We start from the raw sequence: 20706 nt of genomic DNA on the forward strand, positions 1-20706 counted from the left end.
CTTCGGTGGGGACTTCGGCCAAAGCCGAACGGACCTGACCGAGGCTCCCACCTTCGGTTGGGAGTTCGGCCAAAGCCGAACGGACCTGACCGAGGGTCCCACCTTCGGTGGGGACTTCGGCCAAAGCCGAATGGACCTGACCGAGGCTCCCCCCTTCGGATGGGAGTTCGGCCAAAGCCGAACGGACCTGACCGAGGGTCCCACCTTCGGTTGGGAGTTCGGCCAAAGCCGAACGGACCTGACCGAGGGTCCCCCCTTCGGATGGGAGTTCGGCCAAAGCCGAACGGACCTGACCGAGGGTCCCCCTTTCGGTTGGGAGTTCGGCCAAAGCCGAACGGACCTGACCGAGGGTCCCCCTTTCGGTTGGGAGTTCGGCCAAAGCCGAACGGACCTGACCGAGGGTCCCCCTGTCGGTTGGGAGTTCGGCCAAAGCCAAACGGACCTGACCGAGGGTCCCTCCTTCGGATAGGAGTTCGGCCAAAGCCGAATGGACCTGACCAAGGGTCCCCGCCTCGGCAGGGGGCTCGGTAAGGCCGATCCGAATTGACCGAAGGTCTCTCTCTTGGTCGACCCCAAGCCTCGGTCGCTAGTAATGCCAAGGCCGAAGGAACAAGTCAACCAAAAAAGAAGAAGAAGATGTTGGTTACTCCCACAGGAAGAAGCTCCTAGTGGGAGTAAGGGGGCTCCTGATATAGCCAAATTGACCTCTCGGTGGGGGCAATGACACGTGTCGCCTCTGAGACACGTGTCCTCCGCCGGACGAAGGTTCAAAGAAATCACTCACACTCAAGCACACTCAATCACTGAGGCACGCTCACAAAATCACGTGGGATCACGTCGTCTGCATGAAGGGAATATTCCCCCCAGAAGGATGGACGTATTCGAGTGGGACTCTAAGAGGGAAGAAGGTGGACCCGAGAAGGACGCTGGGAAGGAAAGGGAAAACCCTAAACCCTATGAGCTATATAAGGGGGGCCGAGAAGAAGGAAGAAGGTAAGCTCTGATACCCTCACCATTACTCCCTTATTGAACTGTGCGGCCAACCCTGACTTGAGCGTCCGAGGACTAACCCCGGACAAAGCTCCGGGCCTCCGTCGTCTGTGTTTGTGTAGGTTCGACTAGCGGGGTTTTTTGGCAGCAACAAGTCCCTTGCCATATATGAGATTAAAATCAGAAATAGATCATTACCGATCTTATTTTTTGCAGATGATTGCCTTATATTCTGTAAGGTTGATTTGCGAGAGATTATGTCTCTTAAGGACTACTTGGATCTATATTGTTGTGCTACAGGATAATCTATCTATAACAGTAAGTCCACTCTTACATAAATCCCAATACTCAAAAGCAAGATTTAAGCGTTGGTTTTCTGAGTGCTTAAAATTCTGTATGGCGATGGGCCCTATAAATATGTTGGATTCCCGACAGAATTTGGTGTCTCAAAGGCTAATCTTCTCAATGTTATTAGGGATCTCACTTTCACAAATTTACAGGGGTGGAAGTAACAGTTACTCTCCCGTACAAGAAATGAGAAATTCTTGATTCGAAAATTTTTCCATGTCAAATTACACAAATTGCCTACTTCTCAGCATGATCAAATTCCGAAGGCAACGACCTTTTTTTTCCAGAGAATTTTAAAGAATAAATAAAATATTCCCTTGATCTCTTGGCCTCCTCTATGCCGATCCAAAGAAAAATGTCGTCTGGAATTTGGAGATCCGAGTATGGAAGCGTATATAATCTATTCAGACTTTACCAAAGATCAAGAGCTTTCTTTGGTGTGTTATTGCTCAAGGTCTAGCTTCCAATGAAGCCTTCTCCCATAATCACATTCCTTTGAATGACATGCCAAAGATGTGGTGCCCTGCCTAAATGGTTTCGAAGAATCACATCCTTTTTGGGTGCAAATTTTTTGGATTGGATGCTATCTATCATATTTTGTTCCTAAATTCCAGATCCAAAGATGTCTATGTGGATTCAAGAATGGGATGCTATTTTTGCATCAAACAAAACCATTGCTCATGAATCCCTTTCTCTTGCATCATTTATATGTTGGAGCCTATGGAAAGCCAAAAACGACCTTGTTTTAACAAGAAGGTATGGTCTCCTATGGAGATTATACAACATCCTAAACAATCTTTCCTAGAATTCAGTGAAGTAAAAGAGAGCATATCCCGAAGGGGGACACTACTACTTCCTCTTCCACCCCCATGTAGTTACTTGGAAGCCTCATTTCGTATGCTTTGTAAAGCTGACTTGCGATGCGGCTCTCCCACAAGGAAGTTCGAATGGGGTATTGGATTATATTTCAGGATAATTTTGAGCTCAAATAGTAGCCGTCTCCAAGCATGTTTCATTCAACTTGACAGTGTTGGGTGAAAGTTTAGCTATCCACATCGGTCTTCTTCATGCTAAATCCTTAGGTTTGTACCATATCATTGTTGAATCAGATAATTTTGAGGTTATTTCCTCTATTACCAATCCAGAGAAAACCACAACTAACCTCATCATTCTCCAAATTATTCTAGACATTTAATTGTGTAGCAGCCACTTTTTAGCCGATTACATTTTTTTGTATTTCTAGGACTATTAACGGTATTGTTGATAGCCTAGCAAGAAAGTTCCCGTCGATTTTGTCTAAGACAATAAATCCATTCCTTGGATCCATGATCTTCTCAGTACAAGAAAAAAGGGTTTTTGGGACGGAAATTATCTGTCCCAAATACTAAAATAGTGTCGCTAATACATATTAGGGACAATATAAATTTCCGTCCCAAAACTGTCGTTACAACAGCCGTCCCATAATTTAAGAGACGGAATTTTTTTTCCGTCTCTAAGTGGTTAATTGCGACAAATTTTGAGGCGGAAACTAACCGTCGCAAATAGAAACTAAAGCGATGGAAAAACCCGTCACAAATATTATGTTGCCCAGGTAACTTAGCGACAATATATTTCTGTCTCTATAACTAAAGGATTATTTGCCACCCTTATTTACCGTCGTAAACTATTAAAAAACTATGTCATTGGAGACAGATAACTACCGTCTCAAATAGGAAATTTGTTTATCATATGAGACAGATTTTTACTGTCTTTAATAATTTCCCCCTTATAGAGACAGATAACGGCCGTCCCAAATAAGAAAGGTGTTTATCATATGAGACAGATTTTTACTGTCTTTAATAATTTCCCCCTTATAGAGACAGATTACTTCCGTCTCAATTAATAAAAGCTTTTTTTAAATACTTTATCATTTGGGACAAATTTTTTCTGTCTTGAATAATGTCCACCTTATAAAGACATATAATTTCCGTTGCAATTAAGAAAAGCTTTATGCTTTTAGAGACGGAAAAAATCCGTCTCTAAAAATCATGTAGAAAAAAAAAAATTTCATGTTGCTGGCATGCATAATATAATGACCCTGTTCTTACACATTACTAGATCTAACCAAACAACAGTTAATAATTATATCATCCAAAAGTATTAACATGAAAGAAATCCATACAAAGACTTAATATTTACATAACCCGTCTCAAAAACTAATATTTCAGAGAAATTATTCAATAGGGAACTTTGACACCTCTAAGATGAAGACTCATAGCAACATACAACTCCAACATGACATGCACTCTCCTTAAGTTGAACCATTCATCTATATACACAATTTTAGCTTTTCTATCATCAAAAAATTTCAAAACAAAAAGATATTTGGCCCAAGAGTTAAGACACGCGCGTCAACCTTCAACAGCAACTTCAGCCTGCATAGTTTAGATACTAACGTTAGTATATTAATCAATGATTCGCAACTATTCAATGGTAAGTAATTATAAACATTATAATCAACATAAATTCATTTCACCTCGAGCATAAGGCTGACATGATCACAAGAGTTCAAAATGAATGAGATAAATGACCTTCACGATGTGAAGCATAAAGAATGTCTTTCCGTATGAAATTTTCTCCATAAACATCGTTTTAAAAACTGTAAAACTACTAATATACGATAATTAAATAGCTAGAGTATAAAACGATACCTCTATGTTCTGAGCACCGTCTTGTTGCTTCCCTACCACAATTTGCATTAGCATATTGAGCTGAGATTGCATTGTAGATATTAGCTCTTCATGCTTTGTGTTCTGCTCTCTCAGACATTTCACCTCACTCCGTAACTCGACATTCTCCCGACGAATTTCAGCAATGTCTTGTGATGACTGGCGCCAATCCTTTGGGCTTACCCCTCTTCCCATTAAACGCACCCATCCATGACCTTCAGGGCCCATTACTTTAGTGAAGATATCCTCATGCACATCATTGTCCATCTGTTCTTCTGCTGATTTCTTTTCTAGTTCTGCATCCATTTTTTCCTGCATGAAAATTAAAAAATAAATGAACGAGATATTATGGGTACCACAGTCTCATTTCGAAGATAATTAATTAGGAACTTACCAACCAAACTTAGAAATACACAATCAATATGGAACCAATGAAATGAAATAGAATTGCATTAACCCAAGTATAGACACCAATTTATGCGAGGTGGGCAACTGTTTTCCAAAAATACATAAAAGGGTAAGAATCACACAATGGCCTAGTGACAGCAATACTACACATCGGTCATCCAGTTTAAGCACCAAGGTTTCGCAAACTAGTCCATATGTCCATTGATTCGACAAAGGAGGAATAGAGTCTTTTACACCCGGTTCAATCAAGGTGGCCAGATTCTTTCTCATGTTTTTTTAATAAAAGTAATAAAAGGAACTAAGAATTTACTTTTGAAAACAAAAAAATAAAAGACCTTGCCAACCTGGAGCAGGAAACTTCCAAACTCGTGTGGACTATGCTGCCCTTCCCTGTTGTAGATACTTTTTCGCTATCCCTTTCATTGGATAGCGGGTCTGATATTTTATACCCGGACCACTAAGGCACTAAGGTTCTTTTGCTTACAAAAATTATAATGAGTGAACTCTAATCACTGGTTGGAATGAAAAATTCTTTCCCAAAACATATGGTATTTTAATTCTCATTTCACAATCTTATTCAGGTTTTACTAAAAACATATGGGTGTCAATCTCAATTCCTTTATCTGCCCTTTACTTGCAACCAAATAGAGTAAAAAAGGAAACCCCTTGTTTAAGGAGTTAAAAAAAAAGGGAGGGAGAGAAAAGAAGAACCGATGAATTGATACTGTACATATTAGAAGAAGAAACGGTCTTTTAATCTAAACTAGCATTAATTTCCATCTAAAGTATTCGTTCCAATTTACTCTATCAAACATACTTCTAAACTTCCTTGCAGAGTTCCTTGATGCAGTGGTTGTCTCCCTTCTTCCAAAACAATTGTTCAATTAACAAATTCAAATGGTTTTTCTTTTGCGTTTGTTTTTGCCAATGATTTGACTGCGCCAAAAGACAAATCAATGCACGTGAGGGAACAAAGAAAGGAATGGTTAGGGGTTTAGAGCAGAAATCTATTTGTTAAAATTAACGAAATATCTTGATCTCAACCAAAATAGAAAGGGTAAAAGAGATTTCTGCTTAATAAAAAAAGAATCAAACTTCACATTCAAGACAGAGTTTAACAAAAAGAATTTTTTTACTAAAAATTCTGTATTTTACACTCTTGCTACAGCCACCAATACCACCACAGAACAGAAGATATAATTCTGTTAATATGCATTCCATACGTGTTTCTACTCTGTTTTAGTAGCAGAAATATATTTTTTCCAGTTTTACCATACGACATTTTTTTTGGTACAGAAGCATTCCAAATGAACGAAAACACAAAAATACTAATTTGGAATAAAAACACTGCCATACACAGCCTATGTTGCTGCAAGAGAGATAGTTCCTCACATTCACATACAAACGCTTTAAAATAATTCAATTCCATTCAACTGATTGGGAGGAGGGTTACAACTCTGTGCAAAGTTTTTCCTTTTTTTTAATAATAATAATAAAAGGAACTAGACTTGTACCTAATGTGAACTTCTTAACAAGTAATAAGACTTAAGGCTTTCAGCTGGATAATGTTGCAAGTAACTAGACTTGTACCTAATGTCAGATGGAGGGTTAAATACCTTTAGGTGAGTTGGTTCTCTTGGGGTGTTAGTTTGGAAGAACCTTATGAAATTTCATCAAGATTTTGTGGCATTGACTGCTATTCAGCTGGATAATGTTGCAAGAAGCTACTTTTGGGAAGATAAAGGGATTTTGGGGGAAAGCTATGAGAGATTTATACCCACCTATATTCACTCACTTATCCTCTAAAGAGGTCTTGGCGATTCTTGTCTTTGATGTTAGGGTGGTGGATCTATCATTTGAACTCTGGTCTATCATTTATACTACTGAATTTAGAAGAAACTTGTTGGATTTTGACCTTACTGTTCCAGCTGAGTTTATGGAAAAATGGTGCAGAAGGTGATTTCTGAGTTAAACATTATGGCAGTTTTTTTTGTCTGACAAAGAATCAGAAATTGGTGATGGGGCATGCATTTTGAAGAGTACAGCTCCTTCCAGGGTCACTTGGTCTTGTCTTTTTCAGTCTTAATTCTTGAGCAGTTGAAGAAAATAGGTTTAAGTCTGGTGAGTTGGAGACCTCCCAATATAAAGCTGCAGAAACGATTGGGTGGGCCTACCACAGTCCCATATTGGGTTTCCTGACCCAGGTTTTACATCACTCTCCCTCTCATTAAAGGGGCCTTTATTATTGCAAGAAAAAGCTCCACTTTGAACGGCATCACTAGATACTCCCCAAATAGACCAGTGTCTATTGGTAATTTACAGGAGATGAATTAATGTAGTACTGCATCCTCATCCTCACTGAATATGACTCATCTGTTAGCCTATTGATAACCCCTGCTTTGTAGATAATTAGGAGTGAAAAACTTGTCGAGGACCAGAATCCATAGTCACCACCCAAGGGAACATGATTTCCCTTTAGTTTCCTCAATTTTGTATCAACTCATACTCCATATGCCAAGTGGAAGTAAGTTGCTGATTCATGATGGGTAACACCAAAAGAATGACGAATTTAAATCTTAACTGCTGTGAGCTGTCATAACATAATGACTTATCTACTTTGAATAGGAATCAAATCTAAATGTGAAAAGGAGAAGTATTTATGCCAGGAGTGCAGTTGGACAAATGCTTGGTTAGATTTTGCAGCTTAAGTGATCCCAGAACTAGTAGCACTAGTAGAATGAAAGAGAGATCCAACACTTCATTCTCCTATCAAACTCAACACCCAAAACAGAGCAGGTATGATACATATTAGTGAATCTGAAGAATGAAGAGCAAAAAATTAGAAGTCATACTGTGGACTTGAAATTTTTTGATCTCTTGAAAGTGAGGTAGTCAGAGATGTGAGCCCACATCAAGAGATCCCTGAGGATTGCACACCGTTTTCCATATCAGTTTCAGTCAAGAACATGGATTAAGTTATCGGGAACCAAAGAATACCTCTATGCGGAAGGTTGAGCATAGGGCCAGGGAAGAGTGGAGGATTTTTGGCTGTGGTACCTATGAGATTCAAAGGTTGGCTCCTGCGTTTAAGATTCTGAGAGAGAAGGTGCATACAGAATCATAATTTTGAGAGGAGTATCTATGAAAATCAGCCATTCGAGTTGAAGTAGATGAAAGCCAGAAGGTCTTCAGAGCTTCATATCTCATTCACAAATCACGGCCCACACACACGAGAACATGAGACAGCCAAAACGAGAACTCAAAATGCATAAAAATGTCTTTCAAGAATGGACCGGCTTCACAGACACATTCTGGAATCTGAGTACGGGAATGCAAAACAAACAACACTTGAGTGTCACAACATGAAGGATTTCTCATTAACAATAATTCTTTTAGTGCCTACATTATTGAGTGTTGATAATATAAACCAATTTCATAAGTAGACTGTAAATTAATAAATATAAACCATCAATTAAGCTACCGAAACCCACCATCACATTATTTTTCAAAACCTTTATAGTTGTAGCAAATTGAAAAACAAAGTTCAGCATTACTTACATCTTACTGAATGCAACCCCTTGACATCCTCAGCAGACAGCAATGCATGTTACAAATTCCGTTCTTTAGACAGAGGACAGCTAAGTAAACTAGACCCAGACAGAAACTAAAACCCAACACATGATTGCTAATATCAACATAAAATTCTTGCAGTCCTAAGAGTTATTCAATCCAAGAGGTCACTACATCTTGAATAAGTCGTTCGCCATCAGTTGAATCGCAAATCCTAAGTAGTAGTAACAGAATCAGAAGAGAGAAAATTGAGAGAATAGGAGAAAAAGGAAACTGGGCTACCAGAGGTATGCCAACCCACTCACATTATCTCCTTTAGTTACCTAATGAAATAGTGAAGAAACGTAAAGGAAGAACCTATACACACAAATTTTCCAAGTATACTATTTGTTCCTACCAACAAAATGGCTCTCTGGTGGAAAAGAAGGGAAGGGAAAGAAAATTAAACTAGAACAAAAATGAAATGGATACAATTTTAGAGTCATTATCAACAATGATTGCTTAACTAAAAAATTCCTAGATCTAACAACTTCGAAATTGAATAAGAAAATAAAGAATCCAATGGAAAAGTTGACTATCATATACGGTAAGATTTTGGAGTAGTTACACGAGCATGATTATAAAGTTTCTTCTACCTCATCTATCACCACTTCAGTCATGTCTACTTTGATGTCCTCAACATAGACCTTTTATGGGAGGATATCTACTTGTTGCTTTCCATCTTCAAAACCTTAGTTGTCAAAGCATCGCATAGCAAGCGGCTTTGTCTGGATTAGCGCCTTAGTCGCATAGGTGACACCTTGGCACCTTGTTTGTGCCGCCTTAACTCTTAAACTTGAAAAAATTGAAGGTAAATAATCTCAGCCAGATAGTTATTCATATTGGCCCCAAACCACTGTTCATGCAAACAGTCTCACATGAACATGCTATACCTCTAACTTAAGCTAGTTAATTTCCCTTGATCATTTAATGATACTGATGACCATGAGATGGGTTTCTTCCTTCACCATTGAAAGAAAATTCAGTTGTTCAATAGAGAATCTATTTACCCATATTTACACATGGCTAACAAGCAACACCTCCTCCAACTCAACCTATCCAACTAAATAGAGTTAGCCACATGGATTCTCATTTGCACCTATTTCAAATAGGGGAAAAAAAGCACATGATATGAGATAGTGGGAATCTATTTTACAGAGTAAGGGGTGGAAGCCTCAATTATCATCTATGATTAAAAAACTGAAAATTCAATCATCATCAAATCTGGCCTAAATATCCCTAAAAACAGGGGAAAATAAGCCATGTGCTACAGTCAGGGAAAATAGTAGACTCCTCTACTTAATTCCTAATTCATACACTCCTAACGCTGTCCCAGTCTTTGATCTGTAAATTCTAAGTTTTTTATGCTATTACATGATGCAAACTGTTCCATGATCAGCCATCATAATCACATATTTTTAAACCATTCAATCTCTGGAACTGCAGCACAAATAATGGATCAATTTAATTTCTAATTCAAGCTCTAATATGTTACTCACCGTTGTATTATATGAATTAGTTTTGGATATGGGTATTGAATTCATTCTGAAATTTGGGAAAGCATTAAACGGCCACTTCTGTGGATTCATCTCATATACCACGCTGCTCATAGGTGTAAAGAAAAATTAAAGAAAAAAAAAAAAAGAGCAAGAATACTCATCCAAACATATTAAGAAACACTACAATGATCATGGTAAAAGACAGGAACTCCACCATTTCCATGGATTTCTCTCTTATGCTGATTTAATGGTAAGGATAGATCAAAATACAAGAAAAATCGTAATAAAGAAAAGTGAGATAGGAAAATAGCATACCTGACTTAGGGTTTCAGCTTTTGGGAAGAAAGATGATCGAGTTTCTTCAGGGGTTCTTGACAATGGTTGCTCTCACTTCATGGGAAACCAGGCACTGTTAGATCTTCGATTTTGAAAAAGCTCGGTTGAAATATGACTGGATTTAATGATAAGGAAAAGATCTAAATACAAGAAAAATCATAATGAAGAGAAGTGAGAGAGGGAAATAGCATACCTGAGTTCGGGTTTCACCTTTTGGAAAGGAAGATGATCGATTTTGAGGGAGATTTACAGCGGTGCTCTCACTTCGTGGGAAACAGGGAGTGAAGGCGGAAAGGCTTTACTCTTAGATTTTGAAAAACTCGGTTGTAATATGAGATTTAATGGTAATGAATAGATCAAAATACAAGAAAAATCATAATAAAGAGAAGTGAGAGAGGGAAATAGCATACCTGAGTTCGGGTTTCACCTTTCGGAAAGGAAGATGATCGATTTTGAGGGAGATTTACAGCGGCTGCTCTCACTTCGTGGGAAACAGGGATACATAAAGGCGGAAACGCTTTACTCTTAGATTTTGAAAAACTCGGTTGTAATATGAGATTTAATGGTAATGAATAGATCGAAATACAAGAAAAATCATAATAAAGAGAAGTGGGAGAGGAAAATAGCGTACCTGATTTTGGGTTTCAGTTTTGGGAAGGAAGATGATCGGATTTCTTGGAGATTTACAATGGTTGCTCACTGCGTGGGAAACCAGTGAGTGAAGGCGTGAAATATAATGACCCTGTTAGGTCTTCGATTTTGGAAAATCTCGGTTGAAATATGACGAGCAGGTATGCGAGCATAGGCTATGATTTTGGAAAAGAGGAATGCGAGCAGCGGCGTAGTGATTTTCCCCTTCATAATTCCAGAGTTGTCGAAATATGGAAAAGCGCGGTTGGCTAAGTGTTGCGCGGGAAGGTGAAATATGTGAGCAGTAGCGATGGAGAATAAACCGTCCCAATTCATAATACTTGAGACAGAATAAAATCCGTCCCTAAATATGGGACGGTTAAAATCTGTCTCAAAATCTGTCTCAATTGCTACATAGGTATGTGTTAGATCAAACACCAAGAAACACGAATAAAGAGAGACAATAGATCCGTACGACACAGAGATTTAACGAGGTTCACACACCAGGGTGGTGTGCTACGTCCTCGGGCGAAGAAGAAGATGATTCACTATGCAGATGAAGGATTACACCCTAGCAGCGGCGAGGAAGAACTCGCCCTGAAACCCTAGCTTCGTGAAAACCCTAGAATACAATGACTCTCAACAAGCAACAGTACATTATATATATATACGCCAAATAGCGGTTCGACCCATCGGGTCGCGGTCGATCCGGTCGAACCATACCGCGGGGGCGTAGCCCCCGCACCCCCATACGAGATCAGTGATGGGCTCCGGGCTTGGGCCTATCGGCCCAAGCCCTCTGCTTCCATCACAGATCTCAGAAAATTTCCCATTCGGGTCGCCACCAAAATATGTCAGATCGGGTCAATCTTCAAAACGGGTCAAGAATTCGAGACAAACTTAACAGTATGCCAATTTAGAGACGGAAAACTATCTGTCATAATAGATATAAAACTGATAGGAAAATACGTGAGCAGTAGCGATGGAGTATAAAATGTCCCAATTCGTAATACTTGAGACAGAAAATAATCCGTCCCTAAATATGGGACGGTTATAATCTGTCTCAATTGCTTCATAACTAGGGACAAAATTATTTTTGTCCCTAATTGTCCATTTAGAGATGGAAAAACTGTCCGTCGTAATAGATATAAATTCAATCGCTGACGGGACGGAAATATCTGTCTCAAAAATTGAGACGGTAAGTTTTCTGTCCCAATTGTTAAATATATAGGGACAGTACAATGGCAACGGAAATAACCCGTCTCAAATATTGCGACGGTATATTCTTTGTCTCAAATAATCAAAATTTAGCGACGAATTTATTTATGTCTCGAATGATTAATTTAGGAGACAGAAAATATGTCCGTCTCTAAAAAAGTGTCGCAAATACCCCTTTTTCTTGTAGTGTCAATCGTTCAAGAGGCCTTAGGCTGTACATGATTTTCTTTAGGATGAACTTTCTTCTTATCCAAAAAAAAAAAAAAACCAAACCAAATGTAATTATAAAATTTGACAGTATTTTATCCTACAAAAGATTATGTACTATCATTTATGGACCCTATATAAAGTATGGCAAAATGACTGCCTCCTTTTGTGTAAAGGAAAACAAATTCTACACGATTGTAGCCCCCATCAATTTAACCAAATGTGACTCACAACCTAAGAACTATATTTAGAACTTGACACATTGTAATTGCCTCTTGTCTTATATATTCTCAAAAGTACTTTAAATAGGAATATATAAGCTTTTCAAAAATAAGTTGAAAGTAACATATCATTATATCATTATCAAAATTACCTATGTTATACTTAAAGGGTATGAAAGTAAAATTACCGATTATTTAACACCTTAAGAGCTATCAATAAAAAAAATCATTTTTTTCCCTGCAAAGATCATCTCTTATAAATATTTAATTAAGAAAGAAATTACTGTCACAATCTCTTTTTTATGAATCCAAGAACAGGTTCTAAAAAATTACTCAGGAAGACCATAAATAAACCCAACAGCACCTGGTCTCTCCACAATTGGGTCTTCTCTTTTTAATTTTCAATGATGAATGCGATGGCGAAAATGATAGACAATGAAGTTGATGGTGATAGCTAGGTCCATTGTATCCAAAGATTGGTGCTTTTTGGCACTGAGTGGTGCTTGGAATGAGTAGGAGATTGAGCAAATGAAAAGAAATGTACAAACAAACAACTATCCCTTTGACTCTATATATGATGTGTCGCTTACCATTCACCTAATAGAGATGTATAGGATGATGATAAGTGTAGAGCCGACGTACATGTCCCCTAGTTTTACTCACCCGCCCTCCCTAAAAAAAAAAAAAGTGGCATACAAGTAAAGCTATGGAAGTGATTATACACTACTCGCGTGTGCAAGGTTAGAAGTATATTGGTAATAGAAAGGTGATTCAGGAAATGTGTTGTATTGCATTAAAGAGATGCAAGATACGTTTAAGTATATATATATATATATATATATTTTTTTTTTTTTTTAAATCATATGAAAATTCAAAGGGTATATGCAACATATATTCACATGATACGATGATGTTGCATTTTTTTCTAATATGAAGTGTGGGTAGTGTTCATGAACTTTTGTTCTCTTTATCTCTCCCACATTTACTTTCTATATCACCTAACAAATTAATGACCACATGTGCAAGTTTATGAGGATACATATAGATAAATTGTCAAAAAATCGTGCGAAAATTCTTAGAATATATACAAATATAGTTTTGAAATATAAACACTTAAATAAGTAAAGAGATAGTTCTGCTCCACTGTGTGCGGGAAAGTACACTCATTTAGGGTTACAAAATACTCTGCCCTTATAATATGAAGTCAATTATACCTCAATTTTTCCTTGATACCCTCTGAATCCCTCGGTCAAGGAATTCTCCCTTGAATGTCGGTAAAGGAAAACTGCCTCCAATAAGTAATATGCAAAATTCCACAAAAAAAATATATTATGTGTAAAAATGAGAACAAAATACGATGAGATAAGTGCATCTAATTGATTATAAATAAATGATGAGGTTTCTTCCATGTATTAATTATATATATTTTTTTTAGAGGGAAGTGTTTCTTGTAAAAGAGTGTGGTTTTTGCACATGCTCAAATACCAATGGGAATTGATGAGGGTATATCTCCCTGACCACGGCATGGCCAAGAAGAGTTCGAGCTAATACTGCACTGCCACTCTGGCCCCTCATCAGGCCGAGCTTCCACCTCGGCACCTCATTAGCCCAAGTTGCTTCCTCGGCCCCTATTAGCCCAAGCTGCCACCTCGGCTTCTCATTAGCTCGAGTTGCCACCTCGGCCTTCATTAGCCCGAGCTGCCACCTCGGCCCCTCATCAGGCCGAGCTGCCACCTCGGTCCCTCATCAGGCCGAGCTGTCATCTCGGCCTCTCATCAGCCCGAGCTACCACCTCAGCCTTCATTAGGCAAGGCTCCCAAAAACGTGCTCTCATCCACTCATACATTCAAGGAACGTAATCCCTGATCACAAGGACGTGATTCTATCGACTACACGTCATCAGAGGCATCCACCCCTCCCACGCTTTGCACTTCCGAGATAAGAGGGGAATATTCTCCTAGTATACCCTAGGATCTAAAATATTCCTAGCATCAGAGGGTCGTTCCTCTCAAGGACTTCACGCCCAGTAAGACTCTCCACGGACTTCCCCCTTTCTCTACTCCATCAGCGGCCTATAAATACCAAGGTAAGCCTCTATTGTGGGGGATGGGATCACTTCTTTTGACTGAAAACTCTCTTGAGTATCTACTGTGGAAAGATCTGACTTAGGCATCGGAGAGTCCCCCGTTGGGTCAGTCCGACTCTTCCCTGTCTTTTCTTCTATGCAAATCAACTGAAGCTTCAAGAACTGCAAGGAGGATCAACTAGTCAATTTTTACCACATTAGGAACATACAAGTAGACATTCACAGAATCGTTATTTTCCATCTCATGGGGTGTGGCCGTGTGGGCTCATCATTTCTCCTTCCATATGTCCGACGCAAGTACCATGCTCCCTTGCAAAAACAATTTTTCTTTTTAAAAAAAAATCAAAACATCACCATATATATATATATATATATATATTTTTTTTTTGAATGATCTGAATATCTTATTGATACCTCAAAGATGAGATGTATTTTGATTCATATGGTTGGATAGGAAAGGATACTTAAAACTTTGCTGTAATTAACCCAAGTCAGGTCAGATCAGCTTTTCAAGAACTCACTGTCAAGATTTGCTCTAGTCATCTCAAAAGAAACACATGATCAGATTACTAGACAATATGAGATTGAGAAAGGAAGAGACTTGGGTACTTCGACATCAACTCATGCTGGCTTTTGGGTTTATTAGATAATATGATACAAACCACATAAATTTAGAGAGAGATTTGACATATCACCAAAGAAATCTCTGGGACATCCAAAGAAATTAACAACAATATCGTAGAGGTTGCTTGGTCTGGGGGAGACCCACACAGAGCAGAAACAGACAAGAAGGAAGTGGAGGTAGTCGGTAGGGGTATGCCAAATTAATAATATAAAAAATCAAAACGACGATGGTGAGATGATAATTGAGAGTGGTGTTTTGTGAAGCCACGTTGCCGTCCCAGTGGCCTCACATTCACATGGATTGTTTCGGTTGGCTGCTGGGGTTTCAGCTGACACTGGGGCTTTGTGACTTTCACTGTCACGTCACCTCTTAAAGCACACCCCCAATGCCCATAAAAACAAATCCCATTTGGTGCTGTCTGAAATCTAAAATTGGTCAAGCTTTGTTCGTCCTTTTTAAGTTAAATTCACCAGCAATGTTAGTTTTGAATGATCCATTGTCAATTTGCCATGTCAGGAAAATTTCGACATTCGTCATTTGTGAATGGTTGCTTAGGCTTGGTGTTGATTTGAATTGAATCAGTTTTAGTGTGAGAATGGTGAAACCAAAACTGAATTTACAAAGAAATTTTGGTTTTCATTTGATTTTGATTTCGATGCAGTTTGGTTTCGATTTGTCTTTAATTTCTTGTATCGATTTATAACCAAATTGGTGTTGGTTTTTTGTCCAATTTGATTTCGACTTTCCATATGAATATATACAAAACTATGCAAATTATTATTTTTTTTTAAATAACTTTGGAATGTTTTCATTTTCTTACTGGTTTGATTTTGGTTTCGATCCTAATTTTGAGACAGCATCGATTTGGTTTCATGTTTATACAGTTTTTGGTGCGGTTTGATTTAGTTTTAGGGTTGCAATACCAAAAATCGAAAATCGAAAACCGAAATCGACCAAAATAAAGCCTTGATTCGATTTTGTTCAGGCTATTGTTGGTTCGACTGACTGGTTCTTACCGATTTGATTTAGGTTTTGACACCCCTAGTCTAGAAGTTTAATAAACTCTCTCTCTCCATGTAGAAGCCATAAAAAATCATCGATTTTCACTCTTACTCTACTAGAATCTTGACTTAGGTAAAACTTATTCTCAAGTCTTGACATTGAATTACCCACCATTTCTGATGTAAAATTATTAAATGCATCATATTTGTAAAATTCAAATAAAACCCACTTTAATATCATGTAAAATTTTAATCTCAAAAATTGAAATTGATAGATAAAAGACTCTTGTGTGTATATAAGAAAGGAGGTCATAGGCTAAGGCTAGTCAACAATCTCTCTACCCATGTGTTCCTCATAACTAGGAAGAGGGGTAGTTGAAATCAAAAGTAGAATGAAATAATCCCTCGAGGTTCGAGGTTCGAGGTTCGAGAGTTCTATCTGGATCATTGGAACTTGAAGTCATTTACAGTTTTTGGCTTTCGATGAACGCATGCATGGAGGATTTCCATATGTTTCTTTCTACGTGAATCCCAATTGAGATCGATGCTCTACCAGATTCACCGTGTACACTTAAAAGGATTTAACAAATCAAGCTATAGCTCTATGCGGTCTTCAAAAGATCTTTACAACATATTACGTTGGGAATTGGGAGATGTGGAGACAGATGTTAGACTGGTATCATGGCCTCATGGCCGGCAGATTTCATCATACTCATCACACTTCCTCTACTGAAGTTGGATGTATATGTACAGTGTGCCTATGCCTTTAACAGTAAAGCCCAACTTGAGTAAGTATGGTAAGGTACTATACTACCTTGGTGTCTTTTCATTCATAAAATAGAAACGCTACGTGTATAAATACTGTAGTACATTATAATCTTAATTTATTTTTTAAAACAAAATAAATAAATGCATTAGTGCGGGGCCAATAGAAATGCACTTAAAAGCATCAGTAGGGCAGGAATTTTTACCTTTCATATGGGGTGGGATGGTCATTTTATTCATCCCCTCTGTATCTGGCCGCAACCCTACACTCCTAGGTAGAGGCATTTTTCTCATAATAAATTAAATCATTCTTCTTTTCTTTAGGATGTAATAAAACATGTTGACTTATCTTTGAAAATAGGGAATAGTTTGTCTACCAAAACTTAATTTTTGGAATGTCCAACTAGTTCAAATTCTAATAAGTCTTTTAAAATTGGAAAATTTTCCTCCATGGTACTTGAACTAGAAATCATTGCCATCGTGCTTGTCAGTTCTCAACTATGTGGACTGATGATTTGATGGGTACACTATTTGAAAGAGGGAGGGAGAAGGTAATAGCCGGGAGACTCAAACCTGAGACCTCCTGGTGAGTGTGTGCTTTGACCACAATCTCACAACTGACTAGGCGATTGTTGTTTGGTAGACAATATTATCATTAGAGATTCAAAACCCTCTTAATAAGGTATTTGTCAATATTTTGTGGCTTATATCAAATATATGCTCAACATCTACAGACTCTTCCCCTTAATTTTTCACCAGGTCCTATGCAACAAATATTGAGTTCTTTTCCTAAACTTTCAAAAATTTGTTCAAAATCTCTATGAGACAAGACGATGCAGGCATACCATGAATATAGATGATGACATGGACAACATTTTTACCGAACCCGACCCTCTAATTAAATTACTATGTTGTGGTTCTTAATGGTGTGATGGAATGATTTTAAGTAGGGGTGCAACAGGGCCGGGTTGAGTTGGGCTTCTTAAAAACCTAGCCCAACCTTGAGCCCCTTTAACTGGGCCCAAACCCTCTCTGACCCTGACTCAGGGCCGCAAAACTTCAACCCAGGCCCAACCCTTCAGGGTTCAGCCCAACCCTTACCCGCCTTGATTGGCTCTGATTTTTTAAGATCAGGCCGGGATGACCCTGATTAGCCTTGACCTTGACCATGATTGACCCTGACCCTAACCCTAAAAAATATGAAATAACTAAAAAATAAAAAACATTCATAATAAAGAGGAGATAAAAAAACATAAAGTTACGAATTATTTGTCATGAGGAGAACATCCTAAAGCAAACATTCAAACAATATAAATAACTCCAATTATTATGGTAAACAAAGAGGAGATCATCCTAAGAAAGCAAATAATGCAAATAATTCCAATTATTTGTCATGATAAAACAAAGAGATCATCCTAATAAGGTAAACAATCAAAAGATCTCAAAACTCTTACTTTAAACAAATAGGACAACATCCTAAGAAAACAAAAAATCCAAAGTCAACATCATGGGGCAAAAACCAGGGCCAGGTAGGGCCAAAACCAAGGCTTAAACTCAGGGTTAAAAAAAAAAAGGGTGGGGTTCAACGAGGGCTGGGTTGGGCTGGCCAAAGGCATCAACCCTTACCCGCACTAACCCTGACTTAGGGTCAGAAATTTCAGGATCGGGTCGACCCTCAGGGCCAAAATTTTTGGGTCGGTACTTGTTCGGGATCAGGACGGGCCAAGGGTAGGTTCGCACTGTCAAGGCCAAACTTGCACCCCTAGTTTTAAGGTAATAGCATGCTGGAACCCAGCTACCTTCAAAACTAACACTTGTGGAAGATCCTAAGCCTTTGGATAACTAATGCATTCATAATGCAACTCGAACTCCTCCCAAAGGAAAGAAAGTGGTCCAATGGCTATTCGACCAACAGCAAGTGGTTCACCAATTGTTCATGAATCAATGTTCTACGATACATAAAAAGGCAGAGAAATGGTATTTTTGGCCATTACAACATCTACCACCTGCTTTACATAACGGAGTGAATGGTGGTGAATAAGGAAAATAACATCTATTTTTAGCATACCCTATTATTAGGACGGCAAATATCTATGTTGGGCCTAGTTGAGAGCAGCGCAACTGGCGCTTATTGAAGGTAGACTGAGCCAGCCCTATACGTAGGCCTACATTCAGCCCATCTAGTAGCATAGTTTGGGCCCGATCAAACTTGGGAAAATTTCAACTACTTTGATAAATTGGAGAAAGTTTTCCTTCACTGTGCACGAAGGATCATTGCCTCCTATTTACTAATGGTCGAAAACCATTGGATGGTCCAAAGAGTATTGGGCTCGAGGTATTAGGTCTAATATGACTAAAATACCATTAGATGTGATGGAGATTGTTTGGCTCGGGGTATTAGGTCTAATATGTCCAAATTACCATTGATGCCCTGAAGAATGTTTTTGCTCGGGGTATTGGGTCTAATACGACCAAAATACCACTGGATAGCCCAAAAATTGATCGGCTCATTGTATCAGGTCTAATATGACCAGAATACCATTGGATGTCCCAAAGACTACTTGGCCTATGGTATCAGGTCTAAAAGAGACCAAAATAACCCTGGACTAGCCTAAAGATTGTTTAAAAATTGCTTAGTCAAATTAGGTCAAACTGTTGTGTACTAACACCTTGGCAGAAACCAAACAATAGTGGCCCACCAAAGGATTCCCACCAGGTTGCTGAGGTAAGTTTCCAATTTTCTAGTCAAAAGCACTAGATAGGATCATATTAATTGAACATATGTTATTTTCAATATATAAATTTATTAATTGCTCATAGCTTGTGGTTTGATATTTAAGATATAATTGGATTTTAAAATGCATTGTTTAATCGATATTGCAGTTTTGTTTCCTCTTACTCAATAACCTTTCCTTAGCTTACACCATTTATTAATCCTCCAGATGTAGTTAATCAAGAAGCTTTGCTTATATGAAGATTACACTATGCACGTTGACGGAGATGCCTCCCATATTGAATATGCTAACTTTATTTGAATTTTATTTACTTTATTAGGAACAATTTTAATAAACATGGAATTGATGTTAATATTTAATAAACGAAATTGTATTCATTCTTAGATGTGGTGCTGCCACTAGCACTATAGACATTGGATATTTGAATCTGATATTGATTTAAGTCTAAAGGTTATATAAGTCTTCCGTTGTGTTTGTGGGTGATGATGTATAATTGTTTAATTAGATTTGTGAGAGTTTTCATTTAATTTTGGTTCATTTTCTAAAATTGATTAATCCTCTAGCTTAGTTTATGACCCTTACCCCTAGGGTGGGTTTGGGGGCATTACAGACACACACTGGACAAGGCTCATACACTGAGTACCCACTACACTTCCTGTGGTTGTACTAATCACTAAGTTGTGTCTCAAGCTCTGGTCTAATAAGACCAAAATACCATTGGATGGCCCAAAGAGTATTGGGCTCGAGGTATTAGGTCTAATACAACCAAAATATCATTGGATGTCATGGAGATTGTTGGGCTCAGGGTATTAGGTCTAATACGTCCAAAATACCATTGACGGCCTGAAGAATGTTTAAATATCATTGGATGTCATGGAGATTGTTGGGCTCAGGGTATTAGGTCTAATACGTCCAAAATACCATTGACGGCCTGAAGAATGTTTTGCTCAGGGTATTGGATGACCCAAAAATTTATCGGCTCATTGTATCAGGTCTAATATGACCAAAATACCACTGGATGTCTCAAAGACTACTTGGCATGGGGTATCAGGTCGAAAAGATACTAGAATACTCTTGATTAGCCCCATTACTGCTCGGCCCAAGGTATTAGGTCTAAAAGAGACCAAAATAACCATGGACTAGCCTGAAGACTGTTTAAACATTGCTTAATCAAAATTTGGTCAAAACTATTGTGTACTAACACCTTGGCAGGAACCAAACAATGGTGGCCCATCGAAGGATTCCCACCCAGTTGCTTAGGCATGTTTCCAATTTTCTAGTCAAAAGCACTAGATAGGATCATATTAATTTCTTGATTAA

General features: G+C 38.3%; 1 long non-coding RNA gene across 2 annotated transcripts; it reads right to left on the minus strand.

Moving 5' to 3' along the window:
- Positions 1–3438: 3438 nt before the first annotated feature.
- LOC122083355 lies at positions 3439–10681 on the minus strand. Of its 2 annotated transcripts, none has more exons than XR_006141630.1 (6): positions 10530–10681; positions 10309–10379; positions 10092–10161; positions 9878–9952; positions 4029–4358; positions 3439–3752 (listed from the first exon to the last, which is right to left on the minus strand). It is a non-coding gene; the product is annotated as an uncharacterized LOC122083355 (long non-coding RNA). The 2 variants fall into 2 exon arrangements; XR_006141629.1 differs by having other exon boundaries at positions 10092–10201.
- Between the last annotated feature and the right edge of the window lie 10025 nt (positions 10682–20706).

This window comes from Macadamia integrifolia, chromosome 7 (genome assembly GCF_013358625.1).
Source record: "Macadamia integrifolia cultivar HAES 741 chromosome 7, SCU_Mint_v3, whole genome shotgun sequence".
NCBI classification, from domain to species: domain Eukaryota; kingdom Viridiplantae; phylum Streptophyta; class Magnoliopsida; order Proteales; family Proteaceae; genus Macadamia; species Macadamia integrifolia.